The sequence below is a fragment of the Peromyscus maniculatus genome, chromosome 9, assembly GCF_049852395.1.
Source record: "Peromyscus maniculatus bairdii isolate BWxNUB_F1_BW_parent chromosome 9, HU_Pman_BW_mat_3.1, whole genome shotgun sequence".
NCBI classification, from domain to species: Eukaryota; Metazoa; Chordata; class Mammalia; order Rodentia; family Cricetidae; genus Peromyscus; species Peromyscus maniculatus.
In genome coordinates this window covers 15,416,538-15,439,511 of record NC_134860.1, presented here as the reverse complement: position 1 = coordinate 15,439,511, position 22,974 = coordinate 15,416,538, and the positions used below count along the sequence as shown (strand labels likewise).

General features: G+C 39.2%; 1 protein-coding gene across 10 annotated transcripts in view; it reads left to right on the top strand.

The window, feature by feature from the left end:
• Nrg3 (neuregulin 3) overlaps positions 1 to 22,974 on the top strand; it is a 1,054,015-nt gene that overhangs the window by 350,705 nt on the left and 680,336 nt on the right. The gene's annotated exons all lie outside the window — the stretch shown is intronic.

The window sequence follows — 22,974 nt, the reverse complement described above, 5'->3', positions numbered from 1 at the left end:
TGAGTGGGACAAGGTAGGGATAAGCTATTCTTTTCCAAGGCTTCATTCCAGAGACAGTTCCTTTAAGTATGCCCCTGTCTGTAGCTTGGACTCCCTCTATTAATCCCACTGTTATGAATCAATCAATGGATTAATGCACTGATGAGGCCAGTACCATCTTGATCTGCTAACTTCTCCCCAAGCTCTTCTCTGATATGCCTATATTGAGAACCAAGCCTTCAACACATGAGCCCTTTAGGAAAACTTCAGATCCAGATAGTAACAGACACACACCTTTGTCTTGGATGGGTGTTATGGCAGCAAGCACTCCAGGCACTCTATGTACTTCAGAGTTTTACCCAATCTTTTTAATTAATGCTAACACTTATGAAGTAGCTTTTATTTAATTTCCATGTAAAGATAAGAAGTTGAAATTTAAAAACACTCATAATTTTGCTGACATCTCAACACTGATCCAGTTTTAAATCTCTACTAGGAGATCCTTAGTCTCTGTGTTTACAATGGAAAGTCCCCACAAACTGAGGACTTTGGAACTGTTATCTGATATTATTACTGTTAGCAGGAAATCTCTGAAGCACATTTCCAAGAACTTTCATTTGACAAATACGTGATTGAGTCTCTTGAGGCTAAAGTATCTGTGTTCATTTCTGCCTGAGCACTCTACCATACTGCTTCATTTCTTGTGGACCTACTGGGAGTCATTTGTTGGCGATAAAATTGACATTTTTCAGATATGTCTCTTTTGTAATTTATCTCCTGGATCAGACATGCTAATGGCATCTTTCTGTGATCTTCTAAACGAATTCCTTCCTTTACTTGATTGCTTTGTTTCTTGTAAAGGGCTAGAAGTCTTCAGTCCATCACTTTGGCTGGACTTCCTTCTCAGGGTTTAGTTACTGCATGAGTCAGTGGCTTTAAGCTTGGAACTGTGCATTGTCTTGACTGTACCCTGCTTTCTTCATCCTTATTGCTACTCATTGTAGAAGCGTTTTTAAGAACCCAGCAAACAACTCACGATTAGGCAACTGGTTCATTTTTACTATATTACTGCAAAATTTTTTTAATGTTGAAATTGATGCTTTTTTACTCCTTACTTTGAACACTCCTATTTCCTTTGCTTGTTTGTATAACACGAACCTTAGAAGGTCTTATTAACAAATAACAACAACAACAAAACCTGAAGCCAGATATTGGGGTGAAAGCTGATAGTCAGAGAAACAGAATAAGCTGCAGCCAGCGCCATCTCGCCAACTCCTCAGCTAATACTGTTTCCATGAATCCTCAGACTAAAAGCCTCTGAGTCCTCACCCCTGAAGGTCTCAGTTGAACTGCTGCTTAGTTCCTGACTCCTCATGCCTTATATACCTTTCTCCACCCAGCCACGACACTTCCTGGGATTAACGGCATGTGTGCTTTCCAAGCAAAGACATGAGATCTTAAGTGCTGGGATTAAAGGTATGTGCCACCACTGCCTGACTCTGTTCCTAGTGTGGCCTTGAACTCACAGAGATCCAGACAGATCTCTGCCTCCCAAGTGATAGGATTAAGGGTGTGTGCCACCATTGTCTGGCCTCTATGTCTAATCTAGTGGCTGGCTCTTCCTTTGATGCCCAGATAAGTTTATTGGGGTACACAATATATCACCACACTTAGGGCACATAATATATTACCACAAGTTTGGGCTCCTCTGGACCAAAGTCTTACTTATTCTTCCATCTTCCTGCTCATTGGTGATAATTGAATATTGAAATTATTCTGGCAGTGGACTCTTGCAATCAACTGTCAGTTACAGTGGTAATTGAGAGTGCACTGAGAGCGGACTGCAGTTCTTACAAGGCACTTTGAGGAATAGTTCTGTACGAAGTTTGATTAAGGGAAGGAGCTTAAGGGGCTTTCCTTTCTCATCTTCATTTTTCTTTCACCTTACATCTAATTTCATCTTGCAACAAAGAAGATATGTGGAACTGTGTTTGACACAGTACTCCAATGTTTCCATCTGAATATTACTTTTTCATTGTTTTGATTAGAAGCACTCAATAAACGGTGCTGACAGACTCTGGAGATGATTTTCATAATGAAAGGGGATGGTGAAGTGGAGAAGATTCAATAAAGGATACTTAAAAATACTCCTCTTGAATATAAAGGACATGGTGTTGGCAGATGACCTTGCAGGAGATGTTCTTACCAACACACAACTGAGCTGCACAGTCTTCCATGTCTTTGAATAATCATGTCTTTCTGGGACTTTTCACTCCTTTCATTAATTCCTACCCCAAGCTCTGATGGTAGAGGTCATCTTCACCCATCCTCACCCTTTTCTTTCAATTCAAGGAATTTGATGCTTAAATAATTTATCCACAAATCTGTCAGCTCCCGACTTACACTCAGCACCTTTGAAGTTAGTGATCCCCTTCCTAAAATGATAAAGGTCTAACAAGAGCCATTGATGGTTTGGAAGTCTCTAGAAGATCTCTGGATATATAAGATGATGGGCCTTGAATTTGTTGTGTAGCTAAAGCTGGCCTTGAACTCAACATCATCCTTCCTTAACATTTTAAGCACTGAGATTTCAGACATGTGCCCCTATTCATGCAGAGTTGCAGCAGAACTCTTGTCACAAGGGCAAACTTGAGCAGCATAGATTTGGAGAAATATCAGAGGCATTTCCAATTTAGGAATGCAGTTTTTCCCAAAGGGAATTTTTAAAAAGCCAAGTGTTGATAAAAATATAGTATAACCAAGTAATCATGAGACATTCTAAGTAGATAAATTTTAGTAGTTGTTGTAATGAACTCAAGTGTAACCCAGGACTTTTTGTGAATGTGAAAGATAAATTAAATCACTATTATAAAACATGCATCCCATACCTAGCATTCTCTTTAATTTCCTGGAGGAAAACACTAACTTTGATAGAGTAGGAATATTCTGAATGGAAAAGAGGTTGAACTAGAAGAGAAATAAGTTTTAATCCACATATGCTGCTGATTGGTCATTTGTTTATGGAGAGGTCGTATAATTTTTTTCTCTGTTGCATTTTCATAATTTCTTTTTCTTTTTTCAATAGTATTGACCAAACAAGTGTTTGTGGTTGCATACCATTTGAGATGAAATTAATTTTTAGATGTTAAATATTTTGAAATTTTAAAGATTTGAGGTTCACAATGCCTTGGTCAAAATCTTATAGCTGCTTCTCCAAACAAAAATAAGCTAAAAATATCTGAAAGGGGAGCCAATCCTTTATAAAAAACAAGCAGAAAGAAAACAAATGAGGTACCATACTTGGCCCCAATGTGCATTTCTTTTTTTTTTAATTATTAAGAAATTTTCTATTCATTTTACATGATCCTCTTCTCCTCCCTCCTCACCCTGCCCCCAGTTCCACCTTCTCCAAGGCAAGGTCTCCCATGGGGAGTCAGTAGAGCCTGGTACATTCAGTTGAGGCAGGTCCACACCCATCCTCCCTGCACCAAGACTGCACAAGGTGTCTGACCATAGGCACTGGGCTCCAAAAAGCTGGCTCATGTACCAGGGACAGATCCTGATCCCACTGTCTGGGGACACCCTAAACAGTTCAAGCTAAACAACTGTCTCACCTATCCAGAGGGCCTAGTCCAGTACCATGGGGCTCCACAGCAATTGGTCCACAGTTTGTGCCTTTCCACTAGTATGGCTAGCCATCTCTGTACGTTTTCCTATCATGATCCTGATGTCCCTTGCTCATATAATCCTTCCTCTCTCTCATTGATTGGACTCCTGGAGCTTGGCATGGCACCTGGCCATGGATCTCTATATCTGCTTCCATTAGTCACTGGATGAAGGTTCTATGTTGACAGAGTATTCACCCATCTAATCACCAGAGTAGGCCAGTTCATGCACCCTCTTGGATATTGCCAGTAGTCTAAGGTGGGATCATCCTTATCGATTCCCTAGCACTGTGTTTCTCTCTATTCCTATGATATCTTCATTGATCATGGTCCAGTGTGCATTTCTAAAAGCAGAGTGTTTACCCTTTAGATCCAATGGTTTCTTGTCAAGAAGAATGAATTGTGGCAAGTGGGGACAGCACTGGAGCCCACTGAACTCTCTATAACTCCTAAGGGAGGGTGGGGACTGCTGAGAGACATAAAGAGCACCAATCTTATAGGAAGATATTATCTGATAGACTTGACTAGTGGAACAGCTTCTTGGTGAAACTTGCTCAATTTCTGGTTACCATTGGCTTTGAATAAGTACTACTTGAACTGAAAAATAAAAAATCAACATTGCTGTGTTTTGTCATGAACAGGCAGCTACCTTTCTATCTGCATCACAGGCACTTCAAATGGTCACCAGTCCAAAGAGAATCTGCCTAAAGAATACAAGAAGACTTGTGAAACAATGAATGATTACAGGATAAATGGAGATAAGGAACAAATTATAAGATACAGGCAGGTACAACCATTCATCAGGGAAATTTGCTGTGAAGTAAACTAATCTACCGGCCAAATATGTAACCATAATTAAGTCTTGCAACTTAATTAAACATTAACTTCTTTTTAATGATATTTGAAAGCAGGAGCTCAAGCAACAGAAATTTGGGGAAATTGACATACCTAAGAAAATAAAGAGATTAGTAGAAAGGAGTGTTGTAAAGTTTATAAGAGTAACAGAAAGGTGGATATAAGCCTTCTGAGTTACTTTTCTTATGCTGTGGTTAAACACTCTGGTAGAAGCAAACTAAAGGAAGAGAGATTTGTTCTCTTTGGAAGTTCCAGGCCATGGTGATATCTGTACCCAGGCTGTGACTGAGGGCTAGATCTGGGTCCATGGCCCTACTGCAGCCAAGGTCTATTTTGATGCCTGTGGCCATGTCACCATCAAAAGCCATTAAGATGTCAGTGGTCTGGCTTGCTGCCTGAGACCATGCTGCTGTCAGGGGGCCATGCTGCCACCATGGGCCAAACTGATCTGTGTTGCTGATGCTGCCACCTGAGGCTATGGTGACATCCAGGCCCATGCTGCTGCCAGGGCCATGTCTGGGTCCTTGTCCTATTGCAGCTGGGGTCTGTGTTGACATCGAAGGTCCCTCGTTTCCACCAAAAACTCATTCAGATGTCTATAGCCTGGTCTGTGTCCTGAGACCATGTAGATGTACAAGCACCATGCTGAATTATCCCTACCCTTTGCCTGTGGCAGGAGAGCTGGCCATATCCCTCACTAGCACCTCAGAGTGGGAAAGGGAAGACCTGTGAGGACATGGGATGACCAAGTCAGCTACCACCCAGGCCAAGATCCAGGGCCCTAAGTTGGCCCATCTCAACCCCTACCCCATTTATGAGCTGCTGGAGCACATGAAGAGGCTGATTCTATGGAACCATAGCCAGAGGATGCCCATGATTCTGGGCAACAGCAGGATATTCAGGAGGAATCTCGGTGAGGGTACAGAATTGATGATATAGCAGAGGGCAGAGGCCCTGAACCAGACCAATGACTCATTGCAATGAAAACTGCTCAGGTAAAAGGGTATACTAGGTGACACACACAGCACCCAATGCCACTACAGCACACAGATATGTGATGGAGAGGTAGGAAAGGAGGAGGAGCAGAGTGGTATAAGTACAGCAATAGCTGTGACTGGTATGAGAAGAAGTTGTGATTGATAGAGGAACAGGTCATTGCCCAGAGGGGTAGGAGGGATGTGTGTGCGCACACACACACACACACACACACACACACACACACACACACACACATGCACATTTTAATCTTAATTTTTATATTTTTATTTTCTTTTTTAGGTGAAGGTACAAGGGTGGAAGGTCAAAAGACTGGAAAATGAGTGAGATTGGGTGCATGATAAAAATATCCAAAGAATCAATAAAAAAATATGCTAAAAAACAAAACAAAAAACACCTTCATGTGCTGACACAACTTTACATGCACACACATACACACATACATGAATAGTAAATAAACAAATACATATTTTAGAAAAATTTTATTATTAAATAAATAAGTAAAATGATCATAACACCACAAAATGGCATTTGTTCGTGTAACGAGTTATCTTGTTTTTTTTTTTTTTATCTCATTTGAAAAACTAAAATGTCAGAAAGATAAACAGTTTCACCTATTCAAAAAATGTATGTACAGGGAGAAATAAAGGTACTGAGAAAATATTTTTTCATAGACTAAAATCTTTGGGCTTTCTGTTTGCTTGTTTGTTTTGGTTTGGTTTTTTTCAAGACAGGGTTTTTCTGTGTAGTCCTGGCTGTCCTAGAACTCATTTTGCTCACCATGCTGTCTTCAAACTCACGGAGATCTGTCTGCCTCTGCCTCCCTAGTTCTAGAACTACACAGAGAAACCCTGTCTTTATAAGGCATGTGCCACCACCACACCAGGCTTCATAGACTAAAATCTAAGAATACATACATTTTCTTACTTGAATTTGTTATTTGAAAGCAAATATTCTGAAAAAAAAAAGAATTGAGGAAAATGACTTGTACAGGGCTCTGAATTGGACTGACTTCTGAAATAAAAAGACAGTCTTTGGTAAGTATTCAAGAGATTAAGTCAAATTGAAAAATGCTTTTAGGGTAGGTGTCTTGCACTTATAATCTCACCACTGTGGAGGTCAGGTGGTAAGATTATGAATTCCAGGCCAGCACGAGCTACAGAGTGAAACGTTTTCTAAAATAATGACACAAATGCACACTCACATGCTCACACACACACACACACATACACACACACACACACACACACACACACACACACACACACACACACTTAAAATCTGAAAATCTGAAAATCTTGGCTGCATCCCACTTTAGAAAAGCAGAGATCACAGCGTTCAGGATCTCAGATTCCTTTATACTATTTAAGGTAATTTTACTGACAAACATTTTATAACCTAAACATCTTGGGAAATCAGGTTCCACATTAATAAAAAATACATAGGGATAAAATGAATAGAACAACCATGACGAAAAGGTTGTCAGTGGACAGTAAACATTAACTCTTGTTATAAGGAAAAGATACTCAGGAATTGTGACTGCGCAAGAGAATAAAGTGTTACCAAGGATCATAGTACAGAAATGACTTATGGGATACAGTTTGAAATGGGAACAGTCAGGTAAGCATTATGAGTTCTTCATCTGGTTTAGCTGAGGACAAACCAAATGTCACTGACAAGTGAGCATACCAAATAGGATACATATAGATATTCATAAAGGGATATATTAGTATTAAGTAAGTAGTGTTAGAGGGTAATGTATAGCAATTAATCAAGTCGAAAGACTGGGAAACTAGAAGTATAAGTTTTTAGCATTATAGTTGAATGAAGGCCAATAGATAATTGTAATTCAAAACAGAACATGCTGTAGTAGTGTTTTACAACTAGTAATATTCACACAGAGATTGGAAAATGGAGTACAGTCACTAACTATTATAAATATTATATAAATAATTTGTAAGTTTCTACTATATTGATAAAAATACTATGTGAAATATTTTAATGCTTAAGCTATTTATTTCCACAAGAAAATAGTAAAGAAATAAAGACAACACCAGATGATCTCACATGACATTTCATAATGGGAAAGTAACAGGCATTCCAAGACAGAGCAGCTAACACATCAGCTGGAAGCAGCTTGGTTTAGTATAGGAAAACTATTAATAAACACCAATAAGCCTATAGAAGGCTTGTAGGACAGACTTGGTTTAGTATAATATGTATTGTAAGCTTTGTATCCTATGAAGATTCTCCACAATTTTTTGTGAAACAATTTGCTCTTGAATTTGATTGATGGTTTCTGAAGGGGAAGCTTATTTTTTTTTTTTTATAAATTTCTTTCAGAAAGTCCTTGCAGTAGTGGCACTTTATCAATTTGTAATTATCCATTTCTGGAGATTTATCTCTGAATGTTGCCTGGGTTAAAACTCTAGGCCTAAGGCAAAGAGCCAGTTTTCCAGTTAGTGCAGTGCTGGTCAGATTTGTATGGATCAGATGTTAAATTTCAAAGCAAGGATAAAGAGGCGGGGGACCTTCTTGCAATCCACAAGACTAGTATCAAGAATGTGCATTATATATAATAATAAATAATATATCCAAGCTAAGTCCCAGAATATATGGGATGGGAGACTTTTGTTCACCCACAAAATGATCTTTCAAAAATATGTAACAAGATGCAAAAATGGTTTGTGTGGCTCACTTATCAGAGATCTGGGATAAATAATGATGATTGTAATCTGATATTTGGAAGAAATGTGTGAATAAGTCCTTTGCTTTCTCTGTTACTTGCACTTATAACAAAGTGGAGTCTTCTAAGTGGTGTTGCTGGGTTTCTTGGTCTAGTTTCCTTGAAGGAATGAATTCAGTCAAGAGGCATAATTTTGAGCAGAAGTTTACCTAGCAAAGCTAAGCAAAGCAAACACACCAAAGAGAAATTGGAGTGGGCTGCCCCAAGGCAGGATCAGCCTAGTGAGCCCCACATTGTGGATTTTAAAGAAGATTTAATGAATATTTATGTGGTGAGCATTAGAGTCCCCAGGCCCTTCTGGCCCTAAGCAGAGAATGCTACAGGCAAGCCCAGCGTCCATCACTGCAGCAGCCAGTAGCTGGGCAAGAAGCAGTGTCTGGATTCCTGCTGCCTACCACCCAGGGTAACTTGAATTATGATCATATATTAATCAGCCCCACTTTCTTATACAGCTCCTTTATGACTCCTAACACGAATCTCAAGTTCTTTACGGAGAACGTATATTAAAGTAGATCCTCCTCCCGTTAGAGATCCTTAAGAACAGGAATGTCATAAGTGGTGTCTTTCTTAGAAGCCATTCTTACAATTTAGTTGGTTGTAATAATACACATTATGTACCCGTCTTTTGTTAAGGGCAACAGTGCCTTGATGGTATTCCTGAAGGGAGTTTGCGATAACAAGAGTAAGCCAGAGTTTGCCAAGACAAGCTCTGTGTTTTTATCCTGAAGTCCTGCACTTCTTACCTGATCAACGTGACTATATCATATCCAGCTGTGATCCCTTTTATTTCTCTTCCCTTGTGTTCCTGACCTTGCTGCCTAACATTTTAAGCATGCCATTCATTTTAACTCAAGTATTTGTTTTCACAATAACCACAGCATCTACTCACATTGCAGATCCACTTTCCTCGGGCCTCTCGGCCTTCTGAACTCATCCAAGCTACTAATAAACAGATTTTCACTCCTTTGTGAACATTGTGATTTCTTAGAAGAGTTATAATCTCTGTGAAAGCATGTGGGCATATGAGTAAATGCACATAGAGGAAGCTTTGGAAAAATGATGTCTTTGGATCATTGTTCTTAGAGGCCAGAGGCAAGGCTATCACATAGAGCCACATCCTGAGGCTCCCATGGAGGTCAGAAGGCAGAAGACAGAGAGGAGGTGTGGGGGCCTTGTAGACCACAGCTTCTATTGTACCTTTGTAGGAATACGTGTAACATGCAGAGGAAACAGTGTACAAATGGCTACTTTGACTATTTAAAGTGTGGCCTGTACTTGGCTCAGGGGTGAGGAAGGCAGAAGGGTACGACCTCCCAGTGTACTGGATGTCTAGAACAAGCCTTACTCTTGGTTGGTGACTTTTTACTTCAAAAACATTCCCCATGCTCATTCCTTTTCTCTCTCTAAAAACTGGGCCAACACCAGACAGGATAGTCTCTCTGTAGCTAGCATCACTCTCTAAAATGTGAAAACTGTGTCATCATGCACAGGTGACTCAATAAAATATTTACAGAGCAACCTTTTTCTAGTCTTTCTTTCCTCTTTCTTTTCTCCTGTGATGTCATTCATTCCAACAGCTTAAAACACCATCTAAAATCCATTCGCTCCTGAGACTGAAGTTTGTGCAGGCATCTGCCCCTAGACCTTTCCAATATGAATTTTCATATTGTATATAAGGTAGCTCTTCATTACTTTCCCAACTCCCTCTACTCCTGGTTCTTCCATTTCAAGACAAATGAAGCTGTCATCCAATTCAGAGATCAAACCAGAAACCTCAGGTTCCTTTGATCCTTGCATTGTCCTCCCTTTCCTGTTCTGTCACTTCCTTGCCTATATGTAACACATTTCCATCCATGCCCCAAACTTGTTGGTTGCCTTCTCAACATCAACCTCAAATTCAGCGACTCTCCCACTCCATTTCTAATGATGAGCCACCATCATTTTCCTCTTTTCTTTTACAGTCCTTGCTGCATGATGTAATTTCCCACACTCACACTTTTATCCTTTCCACAAATACCTTCTTCAGGAGCAACTGGATGAATGGGTGAAACAAAACACATCCCTCCCCAGCTCAAAGTCATTACCACTGCTGTCCAGCTGCATGTGGAAGGAAATATTAAACTTATAAGGACCAGATGGCCTGCATAAGCTGGTCTCTTCTCTGTTTCATCTAATCTCCTTTCTCACTTTTCATCTCTCCTGACTCATGATACTCACAACTCAAGGTTTTTTTTCACATTTTCTAGAACAATGTCTCCTGATTTCAATAAATGGCCTTTAGTTAAATAAATTTTACTTTATGGTCTCATTCTCAGAAAAAAAAAATTGTCTAATTTAATCACTCTGTTTTTGCCATCGCAGCAGCTTCTTCGTTTCTTTCCCAGCCACCAATCCCAAACTGCAATTTTATCTATGGTCCTTAATTTTCTTGTTTCTTTTCCTGTTGCCATGGCAAATGCACTGGAAAAGCAACTTAAGTGAGAAAGGGTTTATTTCAGCTTCCTTTGGAGAGAGTTGTAGCCCATCACAGAGAGGCAAACACTGAGTCAGTCAGGAGAGGCACGGTGGCAGGGGAAGAAGAATGGCTGCCCACAATGCATTCTCATTCAGAAAGCAGGAAGCTGAACAGGAAGTTCAGTGAGGTTATAAAACTTCAAGGACAATCCACAACAACTTATTTCTTCCAACAAGGCTCCAACTCCCAAAACTTCCACAGCCTTCTAAAACAATTCCACCACCTTGGAAGCAAGTGTGCAAATGTGTGAGCCTGTGTGGGAGATACCACATTCAAACCCCAGCACCCTTCTTACAAACTTTGAACTTTCAGGAGGAGCAAAACAATGTGAGTGACCTCCTCACTAAATTTCGTAGCTTTTCCACAATGTAGCAATGTTATAAGCATTCTCACATACACCTACAGAAAGAACCCAATGGTTAATTGATAAGTGGATGATTTATGTTCAATTTCATGTGAAACTTTTATTCAAAAAATGGAAATCATGGTTAACAGAACAAGAAAGGAATAAAATGAAAAGACAGAAATACCTAAGCGTCAGAATGGATAATATTATAAAAACTAACTGAAACGTGAATTTCTATAAGGAGAAGGAGTCAGGGAGAAGGAATGGAAATGTGAAGGCAGAGACAGGGAGACAAAGAGACAGAGAGAATATGTTTGCAAGTATGCTGCCCTGCTTCCCTGTGGTTGTGACCAGTATAGTCACCTCTTTAGTTCCTTTCTTGGGACTTGCTACTGTGCCTACTGTGGTTGTCATGAGTGTTTATATTTCTGCTTTTGACAAAAATCTCCCGGAAAAGGGCTTTGCCTCAGTCTTGTCTTATCCTAGTTCTGTACAAGAATTGTTTGTTTTGTCTATCATATCTAATTAGGATCATCTCCTTATCACTTCCACAGAAACTTGAAGGCCAGATTATCTGAGTATATTGAAAAGTTGTATGATTGGAGGGCAGGGTTTGACAACATGCCACCTGCTAGCCAATCCTGCCAGCACTTGTCCCTATAGGTATTTCAGGAACATAGAAGACCCATTCATTTTATATTGCTCATGATGGCTTTCCTTCTATAATATTGATACTCAGTGGGTGCTATTGAGCCTGTGTGATCCACAGAGCTGAAAATATTTATTATCTGCCACTTTATAAGGCAAGTTTGCTAACATTTGGATGGGGGCATAGTCTCTACTATTAATGCCTCTAATTATATATTAATAATTAATTAGAGAGAATTCGATTTTTGATACCTTCTAGCATCATCCAATTCAGATTCTATTATGTAGCAAGTATTTATTTAATCGATAAATACAGCCTTCTATGACCTTTCCATCTCAAGTAACCAGCCACTGCTCTCATTTCCATAGGTACATTTGCTCATGTACCACTTTGTTTCCTCAGGTGCATTGTCTTGTCTGGTGCCTTATCTCCTGTAGCACTGGACACCTTGACCTTGTTTGTATGGAAGCTATGCATGTGCATAGCAAATCTGTCCTATTAGTGTGGCTGAGTAAGGAAAATTGTGTTTTGAACATGACAGATACCACGGTTCTAAGCTTCATAATCATAAGTGGAGCCTCTTGGCTGACTTGTCCAGCACATGCCTCAGTGAGGCAGAATTGGTTTTCTGTGTCAATGAGAAGTCTCTTCCTTGCTTGTGAAAGTGACCATTGAGGTACCCACCTCAAAAAAGGGAAAAAAGGAAGTATTCCACACAATCTACACCAGATTCACAAATGTCTACACATCTCATTTTCACTCAATTTTTATTTCAATAATATGAAGATTTATGTACTCTGCTTTTATTCTCAGGTTTTAATCCCACTGTGCCATTTACCAAGCATCTGGACAAGACATAACATGGGATCTTAAATCTGTCACTTCTCAGATATATGTGATAATAGTTACAGAGGCAGCACCTCTGGATGGAACCATCACAGATCCTCACTCACAGTTAGTGGTCAGTGAAGATTCAGACTTTCACACAGCTGAGGCTCTTATTCAGATTCTCTGCCTTGGTCATGATTTCTGTTTTGTCCTGCCATACTTTCTGAAGCCAGATCTCTGAGTCTTATTCCTATTTCCTCCAACTCCATATACACACCTTCTGAAGAGCATCTGTAATATTTTCATTTCTCACTCATTTTTCAAACATCTCTGCAGACCAAACTATATTTTCTTCTTCCTGCACTAATAGCAAAAGCTACCTTCAATTCTTCTGTTCCTGTATGTATGAAAACTAGCAGTTTGAAACACATATATAAATAATGTGTTCTCAAAAGCACCCAATGTTTTCTCAGAATGATCACTGCATTGGCAAATCCTGAATGCTGTCTCTGACTTCATCTCGTGCCCTAGAGATTTTTCAGTATTCCAGGCTCAGAACACCTTGGACTATATCAGTATTATCAAGGAACAAATGTTTTCCTATCTCAGAGCGTTGCATATTATATTTCTCGTCCTGCAAAACTTCTGCTCTCGCTAGGGAGGCCCACGGAGATCCACAAATATACCCCCGCAAAAGACTGCTGGCAATGGTCGAGAGACGGCAGGAACGACCTACTCTGGTGATGGGATGGCCAGACACCCTAATGGTTGTGCCGTAAACCCCATCCAAGGACTGAGGAATCTGGATGCAGACATCCACGGCTGGGCCCCTGGTGGAGCACTGGGAGTCTAATTAGTGAGAAAGAAGAGGGTTTATATGAGCGAGGATTGCTGAAGCCAAGGTTGGATAAAGCACAGGGACAAATAACCAAATGAATGGAAGCACAGGATCTATGAACCAAAGGCTGAGGGGCCCCCAACTGGATCAGGCCCCCTGAATGGGTGAGACAGTCTTTTGGCTTGATCTGTTTGGGAGGCAGCTGTGCGTTGGTGTCAGGTCCTGAGCTAGTTGCATGAGTTGGCTGTTTGAATCCTGGGACTTATGCAGGAACGCTTGGCTCGGTCTGGGAGTGGGGGACTGGACCTGCCTGGACTGAGTCTACCAGGTCGACCCTGGTCCTCGGGGGAGACCTTGATCTGGAGGAGGTGGGAATGGGGGGTGGGCTGGGGGGAGGGGGAGGGGGGCGAGAGGGGGAGAACAGGGGAATCTGTGGCTATTATGTTGAACTGAATGGTGTTGTAAAATAAATTAAAAAAAAAGAGGAAGAAGATATGAGGTTTGGAGGGGGTCATGTTGTGGGAGCGAGAGAGGAAAATGGGGGGCATAGGTGAGAGCATATTTTATTGTGTACATACATAAAATTATCAAGAATAAAGAAAAATTATAACTTAACAAATAAAAATATTTTTTAAAGAAAAAAAAATGAAGTTCAAAGAAAAGAGGTAAACTTGTGTGCTTTTCTGTATATACTTGGTAAGAAGTGGATACTCATTGGGGACAAGAGTGTATGACCTGATGTGGTGATATATTGTGTCCCCCAATATATTGTGTACCCTAATAAAACTTATCTGGGACCAGAAAAAAAAACTTCTGCTCTCATTGCTACAGACATTGTTATAGACAACAGATATCCAGTTGAAATTTTACTGTTGGGAATTTCTATATCTATATTAATCTTTCCTTCTGCTTATTCCTTGTTTTCTTCCATAGTCTTAAAAATTCCCTCCTTATTATTTTGATGATGATAATTTATAATCAAGTGTGTGTGTGTGTGTGTGTGTGTGTGTGTGTGTGTGTGTGTGTGTGTTATTTCCTTTAATAGTAGAACTACATTTTGAGAAGTGCGTCTTTAAACAATTTTGTCATTGTGGAAACTTCACAGAATGTATTTACACAAACCTACAAACTTAGCTGAAACAGCCTTACACCTTAGCTGGATGGTATGCCCCAAAGTGCATGTGGTCACCTCTTGACTAAAACAGTATAATGTAACACAGATCTGGACTGCAAGTTTTTACTTATTTGACACTTCTACTATTTATATACTCTATGAATCCTGAACTGTGCTTGATTGTTCATTGATATAAGCTCAACCCCAGTTCAGGTTTTTTTTACTACATAGTAACATTTACTAAATCATTCTTGGTTGCATGGACAATAACTTCAAAAATTTTATCTCCTGGTGGCATGCCCCCTTCCCCGAGTACAAATGACCACCTGATAATCTGACCTGTGAATTGAAATTTCTAAGGAGGCTGTTAAGATACCAATGATTTGAAAAATGAGCCAAGGTATTTAAGTGACTTTTATTTTAGAAAATAAGTCAGGGCCACAATGTTGCTTTTATCAAATCTTGTAAGGAAAAAAAATGCATTTTGTTGCTTCACTCTCAGCATCTTAATTCCTAAGGTGCTTTGGGAATTCTATGTGAGAGTTAGTGCATGGCCAGGAATAATAGGAAACAGTGCTTGTTCCAGATTTAAAATTGTAAAGGACAATTTAATATATCTTTCAGGAATTTCACAATATATTCTCTGTAATCCTACACACACACACACACACACACACACACACACACACACACATACACACACACACAGTATTAGGAAATTTGCAATTAATATACTTCAGCTGCATGATGTAAACAAATAAAGTTGAGTATAGATATTAATAGAATTAAGAAATATTTTATAAAACCAGCTTTTATAGTGTTATTTTTTTTTTCATTTTAGATTTAGCTAAAGAGCTCTGGGAAGGTAGCTCAGTCTGTGAAATGCTTGCAATGCAAAAATGAGGACCTGAGTTCCACACCCAGAACCCATGTGAAAATTCCTGAGGTGGTCATGCATGATTGAAAACCTTGCACTGGGAAAGTATAGACAGAAGGATACCTGGGGATTGTTGGTCAGATTACCAAGCCTTCAGGGTGAGCTCTATACCTGTGAAAGACTCTACTTCATAAGCAAGATAAAATGGTTCCTAAGGTTGTCCTCTTGCCTTACACACAGTGTGTACACATGCCTGTTCAACTTCATGCATTGGTACACCTGCACACATATGCGCACACTAAGTTTTGTGCCAAAATACTTGGATTCAAATTCTATTCAAACCATCTCTAATTTTAATAAGACCCAAGTAAAATAGGAGTTATATGGGTATCTTTAAAGGGCTTAAGCAGAGTTAAGCAGAGAAACAAATCTTTCATTTGGCATGTAAGATAATGGTTATTTTCTTTTTGAAACATCGTGTATGAAGTGACAGGTATTATCCAGATTGTACCTATGAAGCAAAAGTCTTACAGAAATGGGCCCTGCTCAGAGACCCAGTGAGTTGTCAGGAAGGGAGTGCTTTTTAGAACATCAAGCTCATGTTCTTTCTGTTGTCTATAGCTCTTACATCTTGTATTGCATCACTCATTATTGTCCTATCCTTTGCCTCTCAATTTCCTTTCACCAGTTACTTTGAAGGCATATTGTCTTGTGGATTTTCTTACAGACTCTATGTTATTTTTAATGCATGCATTTTTGATGACATATGCAGGTATTATGGGACCTGGGGCAAAGCAACAAGATTTGGGTACCTATTTGCAAATTAAATATTTTTTTTCTAAAAGATGAATTCATCGGTGGTTTGAGAAACATTTGAAAGCTAGCAAGCCTACCTACTTAGCCTCCATCAAAGTCATACAACTTAGAGAAGATGTAATTCCTACAGAAAAAAAGAAGAAAGCCAGAGAAGGTGCATGTGAGTATTCAGCTAGGCTGTGGGTGGAGAGCCCAGAGCTGCTGCCATCCTGGCTTATGGAGTTTACTGAATGGGTGGTGGTGAGAGTGGCACCTTCTGCACCTGGTAGGAAGCTGGAATGGAGAAGTAACCCGAGGAACAGCGTAGAGGACCATGGCTGAGTCTTCTTCCACTTTTCCAATCTTAAAGAAGCAACTGTTCACCCATTCCTGCTTTTCTAACTAAACACTGGATTTTTCAGATCCTTCTGTGGACTGTGAGCATCTCGCTACCTTCCTTAGTATGTTTCCATCACATTTTAGTCCCCTATAATGCTGTTTTCTAAGTCTGGGCATGGTGGCATACACCCACCACTGCGCTGGAAGTCTAAGACAGCAGCATTGAATTTTAAAAGAACATGTTAATTTTTATCAGTTAATAATCCACTGTCAGTATAATTCTGATTATGTTAGGTTTAAAGGGGAGACTAAAGAAGAAATTCTTATTGATTAGATTTAATTTATTTGGCTAAATAGCATGAATGTAAAACAAAAGCAAGACTACAGGGGACTTAATTTCTTCTCCAATCTTAAGGTGAGTGTACAGATTTAAAAGATTAAGGTAGGGCCTGGAGAGGTGGCTCAGTGGGTAAGAGCACAAACTGCTCTTCCACCGCACATAGGTTGGATCCCCAGCTGCCAAATCAGGTGACTGGTAGCCACCTGTAACTCCCACTCCATGTGGTTCCAACTCCTCTGGTCTCTATAGGCACCTGACCTCACATGCACACACAAGTGCACACACACACACACACACACACAAACTCAATTAATAAATAACTAATAAAATAAATACTAAAAGAATAAAAAACTAAATAAAAGGTCATGGTAGAAGATTTGTTTTAACATAGTGTTTTCATGATTTTTTTTTAACTGATTTCCTTTCCTCTAAGTGAATAAATGCTTAAGTGGAAGTTTTTGAAATGTGAACTGTAAGATGATAAAGTTCTGTGAATGTGTTCCTAATTCCATTTGGAGAGAAAGACCTACAATCACTCCCTTCACTGACAGTACGAATTTCATTTCATAGAATGATCTGGGGGGGGGGGTGGAGAAAAACACAAGAAGAAAGCACTTACCTGATTGTGTCATTCATTTCAGAGTAAAGAGATGAGTTAGCGAAAAGTACAAGGACTTAGACTTCCATCTGTGGGAACAGCACTTGATCTGCCTTTATTAATGTCAATGTGAGTGGGTTTAGAAATGCTCTCATCAGATAGTGTGGATAACATTTTCAGTCTTTTCTTCTTACTTGCAATTTTGTAGAGATCATCTGATTTTTAATGACATTATGGTATAGACAGGTACATTAATCTAACTTGATAAGGAAAACTCTTAAGGAACTTTGTTTAGTGTTTCACTGAACATTCTTTAAATACTGTGGACAGAAACTGTAAGAGGAAAGGCATCCAAATTCTGATGTTGTCAGTTCTCTACATTTGGGAGGAAAATGAGAGGGATACCTGCAGACTTTTGAACCAGAGTAATTTATATATTACTGGACATCACAGGAATTGTCTGTAAAATATAGGGGCAAAAACTTGTAGCTTGTAAGTAGGACCCTAGGATAGACACAGGGATCACCCAGCGATGGAGAAATGGATGAGATCTACATGAGCAAACTGGGGATGACATGGGGGTAATGGAGGGCAAGAGATGGGTGAATGAGAGCCTAGAGGAGAAGGAAGTCTGTGCTGGATCAGAAACAGAGTAGAAAACAAGCAAAGAGATACCATGATAAATGAAGACGTCATGGGACTAAGAAGAAGCAGAGTGCTAGGGAGGTCCTCAGGAATCCACAAAGCTGACTCCATCATAGACTACTGGCAATGTTTGAGAGGGTGCCTGATCTGACCTACTCTAGTGATCAGATGGCTGAATATCCTAACTAACATCATAGAACACTCATCCAGTGACTGATGGAAGCAAATGCAGAGATCCACGGCGGGGTCCCAGGTGGAGCTCTAGGAGTCCAATCGACAAGAGAGAGGAGGGATGCTATGAGCAAGAGATATTGAGACCATGATTGGAAAAAGTACAGAGACAACTAGCTAAACTAGTGGAAACACAGGAACTGTGGACCAATAGCTGAGGAGCACCCATGGCACTGGACTAGGCCCTATAGATTAAGCAAGACAGTTGTTTAGCTTGAACTGTTTAGGGGGCTCCCAGGCAGTGAGACCGGTACTTGTCCCTAGTGCATGAGCTGGCTTTTTGGAACCTAGTCTCTATGGTAAGACAAGTTTCTCAGCCTTGGTGCAGGGAGGAGGGGCTTGGACCTGCCTCAACTGAATGTACCAGGCTCTGCTGACTTCCCATGGGAAACCTTGTCTTGGAGGAGGTGAGAATGGGTAGTGGGTTAGGGGGTAAAGGTAAGGGGGTGGGAGGAGGGAGGACAGGGGAATTTGTGGTTGATATGTAAAATGAATAGAAAAATCTCTTAATAAAACAAAGCAAAACAAAAAATTTGTGATGATTCAAGAATTGCCTTGCATTACAGATGTAACCCAAGTTATAAAGGTGCATCAAATAACTCCCTAAAAATAGCTTCTTTATCATAATGGACAAGAGATGAGATTGTAGCAGGAACTCAGATACAGCCTTTGTCAAATGGTATCCTCCCTTGGTTCCACATCTTAGCTAAAGGCAAGAAGATATCCTGGTGCCTCTGTCTTCATTTTGTCTGCCCTATATTCCTTGTGTCAAATTCCTGCATGACTCAGCATAGGCATAATGATATTCAAGGATATCTATCTGAAGAGAAATTGATGCCTAACATGTTTCAATTCATTGCTAGGTGCTGGGCACAAAGCTAAGCCACTGCCCACATTGTCAAGCATTCTGGATTCCAAGAGCTGCAAGGCCTCATAGAGAGGGCAGACCACCTCCACCCAAGATGAGAAAATTATCTATGAGTCAATGACAATGATTAAAAGATAAGCCACTTTTGAGTCCACATTTTAGAAGAGAAGCTGAGACAATGATAAGGGGGAATCTTAATGAGGACTGCTTAATTACGCATCCCTCTTCCCTGCTGACCAAATTCTTTCTCTATTTCAACCTGAAGTGCATGTGTCTACCTTGAAGTTGTTCTTGGGTCACTGGACCACTTTATTAGTTCCTAGTTCCAAGGGCAAATTATTTTGCTTTTGCATAGTCACAAATATACAAGTAAAATGTTTATGAGTGGGAGTAAGGGGTGTCAATGGGGAGGTAATAGAGGGAGAAAGGGAAGTAGGAAATGATGTAATTATACTTTAATTAAAAATTAATAAAAATATACTAGGTGATGAACACAATAAAACAAATATCTTCCTTGAGGTTAAAGTTCAGCTTAACTATTCTCAGTGTAAGCATCTGTGAACACATTTGAGAAACAGAAAGAAAAGAAGGGTTCTCTTGGTCAAGGTAGGAGTTAGAACAAGTAATCAAATATAGACTTTTTTTTTTAAAGTTTAAAGTTGTAGCAACTGTATTCCAAAACAGGAATGACAGCTGAGACTTGGCACTTTCTGTGCCTTGTTCTCTTATACACCTTTGCCCCTGCAGATGCAGTCCTAGGCTGGACTGCATCACGTAACCTACATACCAATTAAATGAAGAGTAGAGGTGACAAAACAGAGAGAGATGTCATCAACAAATTGGGATGACTGCCGATCATATCGTGATAAACTCACTGTTAACTAATGAAAGTGACATTTCCCTAGTGATTTCGAAGAATGGGCTACTTTATAAGAAGGTTGATTTTTGGAAGTGTATCATGCAGTGTCTACAGTATAGCACAGTTATGAATTGCCATCCTAGCACACAACAAACAGTTATTCCTTTGCATTTCCTGAAAGAATAAAGACAGGGTCTTTTTTTTTCTAATACTTACAATGGAGGAAAAGTAGGTTATTTGTGCAGAAGATGAGCTGAGGTTCCTTCAAACTAGGGCAGTTTGAAGGAAAGTGAGTATGGAAAGAGACTGAAAGAGAACCATGAGCAAGAGGGGGAAATGAGCCGCATCCCTGGTATTGAGTGTTTGTATGTGTTTGGCTGGGAACAAACTAGTCACCAACCCGACTTTCTTTGTGAAATATCTCTAAAAATAGCAGAAAAATGGAGAAAATTTAATGAAAGAAATAATAAAGGAAAAATGTTTCCTAAATTTTTATTATATAGATGTTCTAAGACAATTAAAAAATACTTCCCTGGTCATATTGTTTTAAAATTTTATAATATGCTGAAATAAATCTTAGAACCTCCTAGAAAGAAAAATCACATATCAATGGTCAGCATTCAAAATTACTTTCAATTTCAACAATGAGAAATGAAAAGCAATTATGGCACTGTATTCAAATTCTGAAGAAATAACTATTTCAGAACAAACTGCTACCCTAGGAACAATAAGAAGATATGGGAATATTAACAGAGATGAGTGACATGGATCTTCTCATTGTTTTCTTTGAAAGGAAATTCATATATCAGCTTTAGGCTTCTATATATAAGTTTTAACTTTGAAGAAGCTGCTGAGATCTAATTGTAAATAAAAAATTTATTTCTCTTTCTTTGTGTACAATGGAGGATAAATTGCTACTGGAATTTGAGTTATAGTTTTAAGGACAATGTCTCATGGGAGAAATTTCTATTTCAAATAAAGATCTGCTAAGGAACCTAAGGCAATCTGTTAATTTATTAAAATATTAAACATGATGCCATATGTTTTTCTTGATTGGTTGAATGGGATTAATAGATGAAAAAGAAGGTGTTTAAGTAGGTTGCCTAATAAGATCAGATGAAGGAGATTTAGAGTCACATAGTCTTTTCTAACAACTATAGAATTTTTTTAACCTAAAAGCCAAAAATGACTGCATTGTGATTTTTTTATTTTGTTCTATAATATTTTCTCAAGGCTTGAGCCTTAATAATAGTATTCATGCTGTTAAACTGGTAGGGAACCTACTTATAGCTTTTTTAAAAAAAAAAAATCTCAAACTCAAATCATCTCAAAGCTACTTAAGAAGATTATTAACTTAATCTACCTGCCACATTCTTCAGTGCACTTATGATGCATGCCATAGTATCAACAGGAGATTGTGGGGAAGATCTCAAGTTAGAAAGTTTGAAGAAATGTGTAGGATAAGCCCCTTATTGTCCAACTGGAAAGCCAGGTTCTGGCATTGTTATAGGGCCAATCAATTCAGTTAATCTCTTTGGAATTCTGTTGCCTAGTAGGAAAAATAGATTATGGAATAAGTAGTGATTACTTTGCACATTTGTCTCATGTGGTTTTTTTTTTTTTGTAGCAATTGATTAAATGTATTAGTACAGAAAGAACTGATAAAGGTTGTTAGAGCAGACACAGTGAAGCCCACATTCACATGGGCTTCCATTTCAGATCTGATCTCAGGAGCTGTGTGACCTAAACTGGCTCAGTCTATCTTTTCTGGGATTCAGTCTCATAACTGTGAAACAGGGACTGTGGGACTTAACTTGCTCATATGATTTATTTAATTTTTTGTCCAGGATGAGCTGGATTTAGTACTAACTACTTAGCCCAGAATTTACAATCCTCTGGTGTTAATCTCTCAGGTGATTGTATATATAGGGGTATGCCATTTCACCAGGCTTCATATTTTTAATTGCTGTTAGTCCATGTTAAATGACTGCTATAATAATAAAAAATTTTCTATGGCAGCAATTGTTACTTATGCAATATTTTGCAATTTAGGGGAAAGAGTATGAATTGAACCACAACAAGACTCCTACTCTTAGAAATAAGAAGCATCTGAATGATGGTGAAAATCATTAGTATAATCACCCTTTGAAGAGTTATGCATTTTGAGATTCCCTTTCTTGCTTAGCTCTTGTGCTATGTTATAAGGTGTTTATCTACACTGATTCATATTTTAATATAATATATATTTTAATTCTTTGAAAAGCCCATACAGTGTATTATGATCATATTTATCCCTAACTCCTTCCAGAACCAATCCCACCTCTCCAACCCCTCCCAACTTTATGTCCTTTTAAAAAAATAACAAATGAAGTCGAATTCCCATTGCCCATATAGCCATGTGTATGGCCCTCATATTTTGAAGATTCTCTTCAAATGCCACTGATCACTTAGCCTATTTTTTCCATCCTCCTGCATTTTTAAAATTCAAAATACATGGTGACGTATTCAGGTGTTTATTCCCGAGAAAAGTATGATATACAAATGAGAGCTACAGGGCAGAACCTGTGATGTGGAATTTATGAGGCTGATGGCCTTACATCCTTGCAGTTTTCACTCATAGCCACTTGCTCTGGATCATCTGCAGCTGTAATTTGAAAGGCAGTTTCTGTGCTAATTGGTTTATTTGAAAAGAAGAGGGCTTTGCCCTGCATTTATCTTCCTTCTCTGAAGACAGTAATATTTGACTCTTACAGCACTCGGATGTGTGGCTCTCACACACTGGAAATTTTTCTACCATGCCCCATTTCTTATGGCTCAGTAATCATTCTGATTTTGACATGCATGTCTTGGGGATGCTTTTGAATTTATTTCCTCCAGGAAGCACTCTGTGA